Consider the following 12,208-nt stretch of genomic DNA (forward strand, 5'->3'; position numbering starts at 1 on the left):
GGTCTTTCCAGGCTTGACTTGAACATTTATTAGTAAGCACACATTGATCTTAAGCATTCACTCAAGGTTTGAGTTTTCAAACCTTGTCCATGCACATTAGATCGATCTTGTTCTATCTTCTTTCAACAATGGATCTTTCATTCAACTTTTGGCACTTTACTAAGTTATTTCAATCTTCTTTCAAACATTCTTCTTGTTCTTCATTTATTAACTTTACCTTGATCATTTATTCTCATTGTTCATTAAATGACTTGATCATTTGCTGAATCTATTATCTAAGACTTGACTGGTCTTTCCAGGCTTGACTTGAACATTTATTAGTAAGCATACATTGATCTTAAGCATTCACTCAAGGTTTGAGTTTTCAAACCTTGTCCATGCACATTAGATCGATTTTGTTCTCTCAATTGGTATCAGAGCTTGAGTGGTTGTCCTTTGAATCCATAAGATCATATTATAATTGGTTTGAGATTACCTTGGTATTTAAATGTAACAACCCGTAATTTATTCCGTTATTTTAAACCGTTCCCGTTAAATAAAATTGTTTGTATTCCAAATTTTCCGTTAACTTTTGGGATAAGTTAATTAAATTGAGACCTTTATTATGATCTCATGAGTGTCCAAACCCATTTAAAAACACGTTAAAACATCCCAAATTTTTAATTGGAGAATTTTTAGTTACGACTAAGTCGTAATTACGACAACTAAATCGGGTACGACCATAAGCCTCGTTTAACGTCAGTATCGGGTAGATTTCCATCGGGCCACAAGCTCAAGCGTTATATAAAGGATGAGTGAACTTCAATTTAGCTTTTTACCACCACCTCATAAATTTCTCTCTCTACTCTCTCTCTCTAAAACTCGAGTTTGATCCAAAACACCCCTTTCAAGCTTCAAATTAGTAAGTAATCTATCCTAGCTTGTTACTAAGCTTGTTTATCATGCAAATTCATGTTTAAACCATCCAAATGCATCAAAAACTTGTGTTTACGATCCAGGAACATCCCCAAACCGTGAACACCTATAAATGGGGTTTTGGAGCCCCAAAACCCTTCCAAATCACTTCTAGTGCTTAGATGTGACTTAGGGGCTTGCATGAATGGACTTAGAGCACCAAAATATTACCAATTGAGGAGTAAACATGAGTTTACGGCCCAAGAACATGCTTGGACCATAAACCCTCATTCATGGACCATAAACACCATTTAAGGGTGTAAAAGTGCCCCTAACACCTTGTATGGCTTAGATTTGGGTCTAGAACTTTGTATGCTTAACCTACAACCACCAAAACACATGAATCATGGACAAACATGAGTTTACGGTTGTAAACTCATGTGTTTACGGTAGTAAACTCACCAAGAACACCTTCATAAACCGTAAACTCCTTTTCAAGGTCAATTCAAGTCCTGATCACTTCCTAAGCCTTTGATTCAACCCTAGAACCTTCCTTTGTGCATTGTAAGACCTTTAAGCATCCAAGAACACACCACCCATGAGTTTACGGCCGTAAACTCATGGGGATATGGTCTTTGGACCGTAAACACCCCTAAGGGCTTCTTACTCTTGAAGAGTAAACTCCATATCTAGGCCCTACACACCCTTAGATGCTATCCCGGATCACTCATAACACTTGAAATAAAGTGTTTTCGCGTCTCGGAGTGTATTGTTTTACTTAATTGGTAGTTCAAAGTCTAATTAGATACAATTATGTATCTCTTCATATTACATAGGAACCCCGCGTGTATTCAAGCCCCGAACTGACACTTAGCATCTTATCCGACACATTTCTCGACTGGTGAGTTCATACCCCTACACCTTTTTCCGTGTTTTTCAATGTTTTCAGGGGGAATACAAGCAAAAGTACAAGGAAATCTTGTACTCAAACTTATTATTTCATTGAAATGTTTCATATTCCGTATGCTTTTAACACTGGAAACCGTATTAACCAACCGTTTAACTTGCAGAGTTAGTTTTCATACTAATTGTGAAACTCATTATAAAATGTTATATTTTATATTTCACAAATGATTTTCCACATTATTACTGTTAAAAGCATGAACCTTAGAACTTTAAAAACGTCCTTGTTAACACTCCCCTAGATACGAGAGTGAAGGACTAATAAACAGGATTTTTCGGTATTATTACTTTTAAAATGTCATTGGTAACACTCCCCCAAGTTACGAGAGTGAAGGACTAATAAACAGAGTTTTCCATATTATTACTTTTAAAATGTCCTTGGTAACACTCCCCTTAGATACGAGAGTGAATGACTAGTTTTAAAATTCATTAATCTTAAGATTGGAGACACGTCCTTGGTAACACTCCCCCTAGATACAAGAGTGTAGGACTACCCCTGTAACCAGAATCTCCTGGAGGGAGAACGTGACTTGAGTGTATAGATCTATACGGGATTGACTACCCCGTACCTGGCTGCTAGCTACAATCGGACCGAAAAGGTCCAAGGGTGACAAAAGTCATAAAACGATATTGGCCCCATTCCGAGCCTTATCTAGTCTATTGTATGGTTATGGAACTCGCAATTTAGATTATGAAAACTTTTCTACTTACTTATTAGTTTTATATACGTGTTAAATCTAATGTACTTTTCAAGGATAATCAGGCTTTCAGGAAACTTCACACAAACACTTTAAGTATGGTAGATACTTGTACCTTGCAATCCGAATCGATAACCAATCATAAACTTTTAAGGAAAATAAGGGTTTTTCCTGGGATAACTGAACTATTCTTAACCAGATTGAGTAACAAACGGATAACTAAACTTTTCTTATAAGAAAATATGGAATTTTCTTGGATAAATTTTTTTACAGAAAACCAAAGGAAACTTGTTCTTTTACAGAAACAAACCGCTTATGAACTCACCAGCTTTATGCTGATATTTCTAAAACTACTTGTATTCTCAGGTCAACGTTAAGACAGGTACCCCGCATTCTTTTGGAGAAGACGGAGCATTTAGCAGTCTCGTCTTTACTTTTGTTCATTTTGAATGTATATATATATAAACATGTATAACTTTTTTTCAAACAAATGTAAATACTTCTATGTAATGTAATGGTTGTGTTTACTACGCTTACTATGTACATTGGTTGTGATACTACAGGACGTCCTCCGCCCCGGAACGTTTCCGCCATCGGTTTCGGGGTGTGACATTCAACCATTTATGTGTTAAGGATAAAAGTTCTTCTATATACCACTTTAGCTTGAAGATATCTTAACTTCAATGGCTGCTTCTAATCCTCAACAAATGATTTGAATGCAAATCGCAAATAGTGTGGGTGACCCTACACATGCCCCATTACAAGTTGTGGAAGAATATGATCACTGGAAAGTTAGAATGGAAAGATTTTTACTGGCCAAAGATAAAGGTGAAGAAATCTGGAGATCCGTCACAAAAGGTCCACATGTTCCTATACAAACAGTTGTAAGAGATGCAGCTGCTCAGCTCATGCATGAAGATGAAACTCGTCCAACTCCTCTAACTGCAGATGATATCGAGAAGCTGCATGTTGATCAAGTTGCTTTCTCAGAAATGGTGTTTGGTGTTCCTCCTTCACTCTTTGAGCACATCAAGCTATGCAAATCAGCCAAAGAAATTTGGGATACTCTTTAGGACCTGATTGAAGGTTCGGAAAATATGAAAGACAAGCGCCTCACCTCGGTTGTCAACAACTTCGACACCTTCACCACCACTCCTGGTGAATCAGGGGCCACAGCCTCCAACCGTTATCGTATCGTGGAGAACAACATGACTACTCATGGGATTGTCTGAACTGATTTGGAGTACAATCTCAAATTCATAAACAGTCTCGGCAAAGGATGAGGAAATGTAAAATCTTTTCTTCAAAGCAATGGTTCCTTGAAAAAGTTGAAGCTCTATCAACTTTTTGATGAACTTCAAGGACATGAGTCAAATGTTGCTCAAACCATACGGGAACTCTCCGGAGGTCCTCTTGCCCTTGTCAGTTCCTTTGAATCAAACATTTCGAACTCATCTACTTCGGATCCCTTCAAACCCATTGTTCCATCAGTTCAAACATCTGCACCTACCTTACCCACACAAATCTATCCTGTTAATGATTCCAAAGCCATGGACTCTAAACTCCATTTCCAACAGGAGTTCGCTCTACTCTCAATGAAGTACAAACGTCCTTTTAATCCTTCTTACAAACCATACCAAAACCAATTTCATGCTCCTCACCAGAACAATCATCAACCATACTCAGCTCCGGAACCTAAACCCTCTTCGGAAAATACTCCTACATACAAATCGAACCTCTCTAAGCCAAACTCTACTTCGGAACCCTCTTAGAGTTCCAAATCGGACAAAAAAAAATTTTGTGTCATAAGTGTGGACATGCAAACCATTTTGCTAAAGATTGTCTGGCTGATGCTCCGCATAAACCAAAAATCAAGGATTCTGCCTACTACGTCCGAAAGGCACAAGAGATGGCTGAAAGCGAAAAAGCCTTTGTAACAACGGTTTCAAGATATGTTAAAGGATATTGGTCATCCGAGGATGATGATGACTTGGTAACAACGGTTTCAAGAGATGTTAAAGGATATGTGTATGATGGCAAGACAAACGGTTGAATGTGATGAAGGGTATTGCTTTTCTGGGTCAGAAGATGAAGATGATGTTGCTGAACCTCACTATTGCTACATCGCGACCAACGATCCACCAGGTCGAAGCATCGTTCAGCAGGTAAAATCTATGATCTCTAATAATAATTTTGACTTATCTCTCTGTGAACCATATCTAACCCAAATTCAAACAGATATGAACACCATCTATAAAGCCTATGAGTCTGCCATAAACGCGAGTGAGAAGGAGTGTGAGTTAAATCGCCTTAGGTTACGTTTCGAGGATAAAAAATTGAAAATCGAGTCTTTAGAGTGTGAACTCGTAATATCAAACGATGAAAGTATCTATTTGAAAGATAAATGTGAAGTCACCTATTTCGAACGAAATATTTTGATTTCTGATAACAAACGTCTTAATGCTAAGATAGATGCGTTGCATAATTCTGTAGACATGCTTGAAGCGGACATTCAGATGACTCATAATTTTCGTCATCCATGGTCTAAAGCACCTGGTCTTGGAAGCGAGTTTCTGAAACCAATTGCTAGTCCCCTGAAGGAATTGCAAAATTTGACATTCATGGGAGAGGTTTCGAACATCAAACATTCGGACACCCCTGTTTCTCTCTTGTCACCACTTCCGGAGACTACAGACCATTTTGAGTCCTTAATTCCCGAGTTCAAACCAATTGTTGTCAAGTGTCCTGATTTCACGCCACTTCCACCTCTGACAAACCTGGACCTGAATCGAACCACAAAATTTCATTACAGTCTTCCAAATTGCGTAGATTATGTTCCTAAGAGTAATCATACAAACAACTGTGTAGTTGAAGAAATTCCTTCCCTGACAACCAAAACTGATACCTTTGAGTTTGTATGGGCATCCTTAGTTGATAAAGTTGAAAAATCAAGTTGTTTCTCCTCTGATTCTTGCAAATATGATCCCTTGGTAGTTTCAAAAACGAAATTGATTCCCATTACTCCTGAGTTTAGTAATCCACCCGTAGGACAAACTTCAAAATCATTGTAACTCCAAACCAAGTGTATCTCGGAACTCTCATGCATCATCTCATAGTCAAAACTCCTTTGCTCCCACTAAGATCCTCAAAAGACCTTCTTAATCTCCTAATCGTGTAGAACCCATGAAAGTAGACAATTCTACTCGGCCTAAATCTCGTGTGAATGTCACAACAGTCCAAAACACCTCTCCTCAGATTGTTTCATCTGTTTTTATTGCAAAATCTGATGGCACAATTTTTAAACCAAATCTTTCAAAAACCAATGTGTCATCAAGCAAATCCACAAATGCAGAGAAAACATCTTTTTCAAAATCTTCAAAGAAAAATCTTGTGTGTAAAGTTAAAACTCCTACTGATGAAAAACCAATTTTGGAGGTTACAAATGTTACCAACACTCCGGAAGTCAAAGGTCCGAAGAAAACCGTTCGGATCCCTCAAGTCATTGAATATGACTACTGGATAGATGAAAAGACTTTGGCCTTCTGTCTGTTTCCGAAGAATTCTAAGAATACCACCCAGAAACACAAAGTCGTTCCTAAGTCACAATTAAAGTCCAAACCCGTGCCTACGTCCCAAAGTCTAATTCGGAGCCTAAAAACTCCATTACTCACTAATTTTGCAGGCACTTTGTGCTTCGGAGCAAGAAACAATATGGTATATTGATAGTGCTTGCTCCATGCACATGACGGGGCAGAAAGATTTTCTGCGAGATCTAAAGCTTTCTCCAAATGCTGGTTACGTAACATATGGCAACAACTCCAACTCTCAAATTCATGGTTATGGAATTCTCACCAATGGAAACTTCTCTATCTTAAATGTGGCTTATGTAGCTGATATGAAACATAATTTGATAAGTGTTGCTCAGCTCACATATTCAAATCGACGTGGGGAATTTTGCAAAAAGTACAGCTATGTAATGACCGAATACCAGAAAGAGTGCTTAATCAAGTCGTTTTGCAACAAGAACATGTACCCGCTCGACATTAACATGATTATTGGAAAATCGAAACTCTGCCTTCTCACCAAAGTTGTTCCTGACATCAATTGGTTATGGCACCAAAGGCTCGCTCATCTAAAATTTTGGTACATGAATGATCTCTTATCTGGTGAAATGGTGAGAGGTTTACCTCTTCTCAAATTCGAAAATGATCATTTGTGTGCTGCTTGTGAGTGTGGTAAGCAATCGAAGAAGGGTCATCTTGTTATCATAGAAAAATCCATTTTGAAACCATTGAAGCTTCTACACATTGATCTTTGTGGACCATCCACGGTAGAAAGTCTTCATCATAAGAAATACATTCTTGTGATTGTTGATGATTTTACATGGTTCACTTGGGTCTTCTTCCTAAGGCTGAAATCCGAAACAGCCTCAGAGCTCATCAATTTCACTCAAAATCGAAGTATCATCAATCGACACCTCAACATGACACCGTACGAAGCAATGAATGGTCGGAAGCCAACACTCTCGTTTTTGCATGTTTTTGGATGTAGGTGCTTCATCAAGAACAACTGTGATCATCTTACCAAGTTCCTACCTAAAGCTGATGAAGCCATCTTCCTTGGGTACTCCTAAAAATTGAAAGCCTACAGAGTTTTTACCCGGAGAACTCATATTCTGGAAGAAAGCTTTGACGTTACTTTTGATGACAACTTCGTTCTGAATTCTGGCCCAACTCACATTACAACTCATATTATGGAGTCCGATGCTCCTCCGCCAGGATGTCCGGACCCCCAAACAATTCTTGAAGTTGACTTTGAAACTCTCTTTGGTCCTTCCGAAACCGCTCTTGATTCAGAATCTCGATCAAGACCAACTCTCATTCCAATACCTACTTCGGAAGCCCCTGTCTCGCATAATGTCTCCAGTACGATCCCAAGCCTCCCTCCATTTGATTCCGAACCATTTCAACCTTTTCAGGTTGAGGGGGAGAATGCTCATCCCTCTCTTGAATCAAATGTCGATGGCTTCCAAGATATAGCTGCTGATTTCGATGATTCCAATCCTCTCAACAATGATGAAAATGAAAACTCCGTTGAGTTCCTTTTTGATGCGATGTCAATCTCTTTGGTTCAGAAGTTCAGGGGGAGCAAATCAATTCCACCGTTGATATCGGATCGACGACTACTCAAGAACTCCCATGATTACATGTTTGGACAAAGTATTATCCTCTAAACCAAGTAATCGATAACCCCAATGCCGGTGTACAGTCTCATTCTGCTACAAGTATCCAAAATGAATGCCATTTTTCAACATTTATATCCATGGTTGAACCCAAATCCATTAAGGAAGCATTGGAGCATGCTGACTGAATTACAGCCATGCAAGAAGAACTGGCAGAATTTGACCGAAATGAAGTTTGGACCCTCGTGCCTCCTCCTCAGAATCATCCCATTGTCAGCACGAGATGGGTATTTCGCAACAAGCTAGATGACGTAGGAGTTATTATTCGAAATAAATCAAGATTGGTGGCAAAAGGATTTATACAGATTGAAGGACTTGACTACGATGAGACATTTGCTCCTATTGCACATCTTGAAGCCATCCAAATCTTTCTTGCTTATGTTGCTCATAAAGGCTTCAAATTTTACCAAATGGATGTTAAGAGTGCTTTTGTTAACGGTGAACTTGGCACTGAAGTGTACCTTCAATAGCCCCCCCCCCGGTTTTATTAATCTCTCATTTCCGAACTATTGATACAAACTCCGGAAGGCTGTCTACGGACTCAAACAGGCTTCTCGGGCATGGTACGAGACCCTCACTAATTTTCTCAAATGCTCCGGTTTTCAAAGAGGAATTTTAGATCCCACTCTATTCTGAAGATCAAATGGAAAGCATATCATGCTGGTACAAATTTATGTGGACGACATCATTTTGGATCTACGAATTCATCTATGGTTGCTGATTTTACCAATCTAATGATCAATCGATTCCAAATGAGCATGAATCGGGAGTTAAGCTTCTTTCTTGGCCTTCAAGTCAAAAAGACTAACAGAGGAATCTTCATTCACCAAGAGAAGTACATTTCAGAACTCCTCAAGAAATACTCAATGGACACCTGTGCCTCAGCCAAGGTACCAATGGGCTTCAGACACAAGATCTTTACCGACCCTTCAGGTGTTTCAGTTGATGAAAAGAAATACCGCAAAATGATTGGATCCCTACTCTATCTCACAGCAAGTCGTCCGGATATCATGTTTTCAACATGTTTATGTGCCAGATTTCAAGTCAACCCAAAGATGTCTCATCTCTTGGCTGTGAAACAAATCTTCCGATACCTTAAAGGCACAAAGAGTCTCGGAATCTGGTACCCAACAAATGAAAGCTTCCTTATTCAAGCATATTCAGATTCGAACTATGGTGGTATACAACTTGATAGAAAAAGCACTTCAGGTGGCTATCAATTCTTAGGTGGTCGTTTGGTCAGTTGGTCATCTAAGAAACAGAACTGCATTGCACTCTCTATAGCCGAAGCCGAATACATAGCTGCTGCCAGCTGTACATCTCAGGTTTCGTGGATGAAATCTCAACTCTTGGATTATGGTTACCGCTTTCAACGTATTCCTATCTATTGTGATTCTCAAAGTGCCATTGCGATTTTCCACAATCCAATTCAGCACTCAATGACCAAGCACATCGATATAAGGTACCATTTCATAAAAGATCATGTACTTAATGGTAACATTGAACTCATTTTTGTTCATCTGACGATGAGATTGCTGATGTATTTACCAAGGCATTAGACGAAACCAAATTCAATGGTTTTCTGAACAATATGGGTATGATGATACCAGATCCTCAGTTCTTTCAAGAGACTTGTTCTCTTTGATAGACGTATTTGAAAGAAAATTAGTTTTGATCTCAAAATATTTTCATCTCGGAACTACTTTCTCTCGGAATACATAGGATCATTTTACTTGTCTTTATTTCTGACCATCACTTGAGTTTTAAGTTGTACAGTTCATTCTGATTGATTGTTATTCGAAGTCCACATTTTCATTGTATTCGGATTGATATCTCAAAATATACTTCATAATGGAATCCCGAAATTCCACTCCGGAAAGGTATTACATTCTGCTCTCCGGAATCTCAAAATCTACTCCGGAATTCACTCCGGAAGTTTTCTAAAATCTCACTCCGGAATGCTTTGTAAACCATGTTCCTGAAGCTTTTTCAAATTCACTTCGGAAACTCTTGAAAATCACTATTCTGGAATCTTTGCTCCAGAATCACCAACCTTTTTCAAATCAAACTGAATTTTTGTTTCGGACTCACAAACCTTTTCCGAAAGCGCACTAAATTTTTGACTCCGAAATCGAAATTCTCTACGGGTTATTTCTCATTTCGGCCCACTTTTCAAAACATGCATGTTCCGGAATACAACTCTTTACCCTCCAGATCACACTCTGTCCGGAACAACTCATCCAGAATTCCAAAGGATAATAAAGTGAAACATTTTTTCTCAACGGTTACTTTCTAGGAAGATCCTTATCCTATCATCCTCGATTCTCATGACACGATTGCATGCCCCTATAAAAGTAGCCATCGAATCGCCGATTGGGTTTTCCATTTTTAGCCACAAACAACCTCACCTTTCACCTCCCAGGTCAACTCAGCCCCCTAAACCTCTTTAGCATTTAATGTGACCCATTTCTCTTTCGGATCATCAACATTACGTCCACCGACCCGACCCACTAACCTTACCTATAAATACTAATCAAAACCCCCTTTTACCTCTTACGCACCCAATACTTTCAAAACCCTTGATTTCTCTCTGAGTTCTTCGTGTTCTTCAAGCATTCATCTCTTGCAACAATGGCCTCTCCACAAAAACCCACTCAAACAGCCTCAACCACCAAGAAATCCATTGCAAGAAAGAAATCTACCAAAGGTTCCAAGGGTTCATCATCATCTGCCGATCCAGAACCATTTCTATGAGACACCACTCAACTCTTTTCCCTAAATCACATGGATTACGATGAATCCATCAGGGTCATGATAGAGTTTATCGCAAATCACCCAATCTCCATACCCCTCACTAAAATTCTCGAACCTCCACTACCACTTTATCATCTTCATCGTGCTTTTACCAGTATCAAACTCAAAGATGGTGCTCTAGAGACTATAATCATCGGTGAAAGAACTGTTCTAATCTGCAAATCGACCTTCCTTAAGGCGATCGGTGTGAAAGAAAACCCAAGGGGTTTCGAGGTACAAGAACCAACGGGTGAAGAGTTTCAGACGTTTTTGACCTACATTGGGTATAATCAAGATTACAGGGCTAAAGATTTCAAGAAGTCCGCCATCTACGGACTCTGGACCGTGCTAAAGCACTTCATCATCAGAGGGATGTCCGGAAAACATGGTGGAACTGATACGCTAAGCAAAGACGGGCTTAACATCGTCTACAACATCTACTCCAGACGCGACAATGTAGTGGATCTTCCGGAAGTCTTATGGCTAGATTTTTGAAAATTTGCCATTAAAAGAAAGGAGAACAAGATTTCAAGCCCTAGGTTATGGGCACTGACTCTCCAAAAAATCTTCCAAGAGCTTTCCGAACCACTTCCGGTTAACACAATTCCTTCGGAGGTATGTGTTTCCTTCAAAGTTGTTAATGCCTACAGGATTCCGGACCAATCCTCTTTTGGTCCGGTCAGACGACTTCTGGACCACATGTTGGCCCTTATTCCTTCCGATTCCACTTATTTAAAACAACACTTAGAGACTTCGGTTGTGTTCGACCCAACACAACCTGGCCCAGTCTCAGTTGAGCCCATTTCGGAAGAGGCCAATCCTACTACGTACGGACCTAAGGTTAAGAAACCTGCCAAGAGAAAGGGTTCTCCCACCAAGTCAAAGCCTAAAAAGAGAACCAAAGTCAGCTCTTCCTCTCCAAAGGAAGATGCTCATGACATTCAGGTTGACTCTGGCCGTCCAAAAACCCCTCTTGCCCACTCATCTAAGGTACCCCTCAATGTTTCAAAATCACCTGCACACACTCACGGGGAGTCTCCACATAATCCACCCTCACCTTCCCAAAAAGGTGATGCCGATGCTGACCATAGTTCCTTGCAGCCCCTTGGAACAAACCCATGAGTCTCTTTTGATAATCCTATTATTTCTTCTACACGCACACACTCTGGAACCACTATTTCAGACCCTAAGCTTTTCGAAGATGGAGCAGTTTCTCTGACTCTGGAAGCCTCAACTGGTCTGATACCCGGAACGCATACAGGACGACCAGGTGCTAATGATCCCCAATGGGAAGATTTTGTTAATAGGGCCGCATCAAAACGTCCGGATCTCACCAGAGCTCAAGTGGAATCCACTCTTATCTCCATGAGGAACAGGGCAATCCAAATCAATATGCCTTATGTTCCTCCCATTGATGTCGATGCAGCCAACGAACTCACTTCTGAACTACCACCTGTTACCACTCACCAAGGCGCCTTCCAAACCAATCCGGATGAAAAGCTCCCCGAAGAAGTCATGTTGGATGATGCAGCAAAAACTGTTCCACACACAAATTTCATGCCTTCACTCTATTTTCAATCAAAGGCATTCGTATCCAAGTCAGCCTATGACTTCGGAT

The sequence above is a fragment of the Lactuca sativa genome, chromosome 2 (genome assembly GCF_002870075.4).
Source record: "Lactuca sativa cultivar Salinas chromosome 2, Lsat_Salinas_v11, whole genome shotgun sequence".
Classification (NCBI taxonomy): domain Eukaryota; kingdom Viridiplantae; phylum Streptophyta; class Magnoliopsida; order Asterales; family Asteraceae; genus Lactuca; species Lactuca sativa.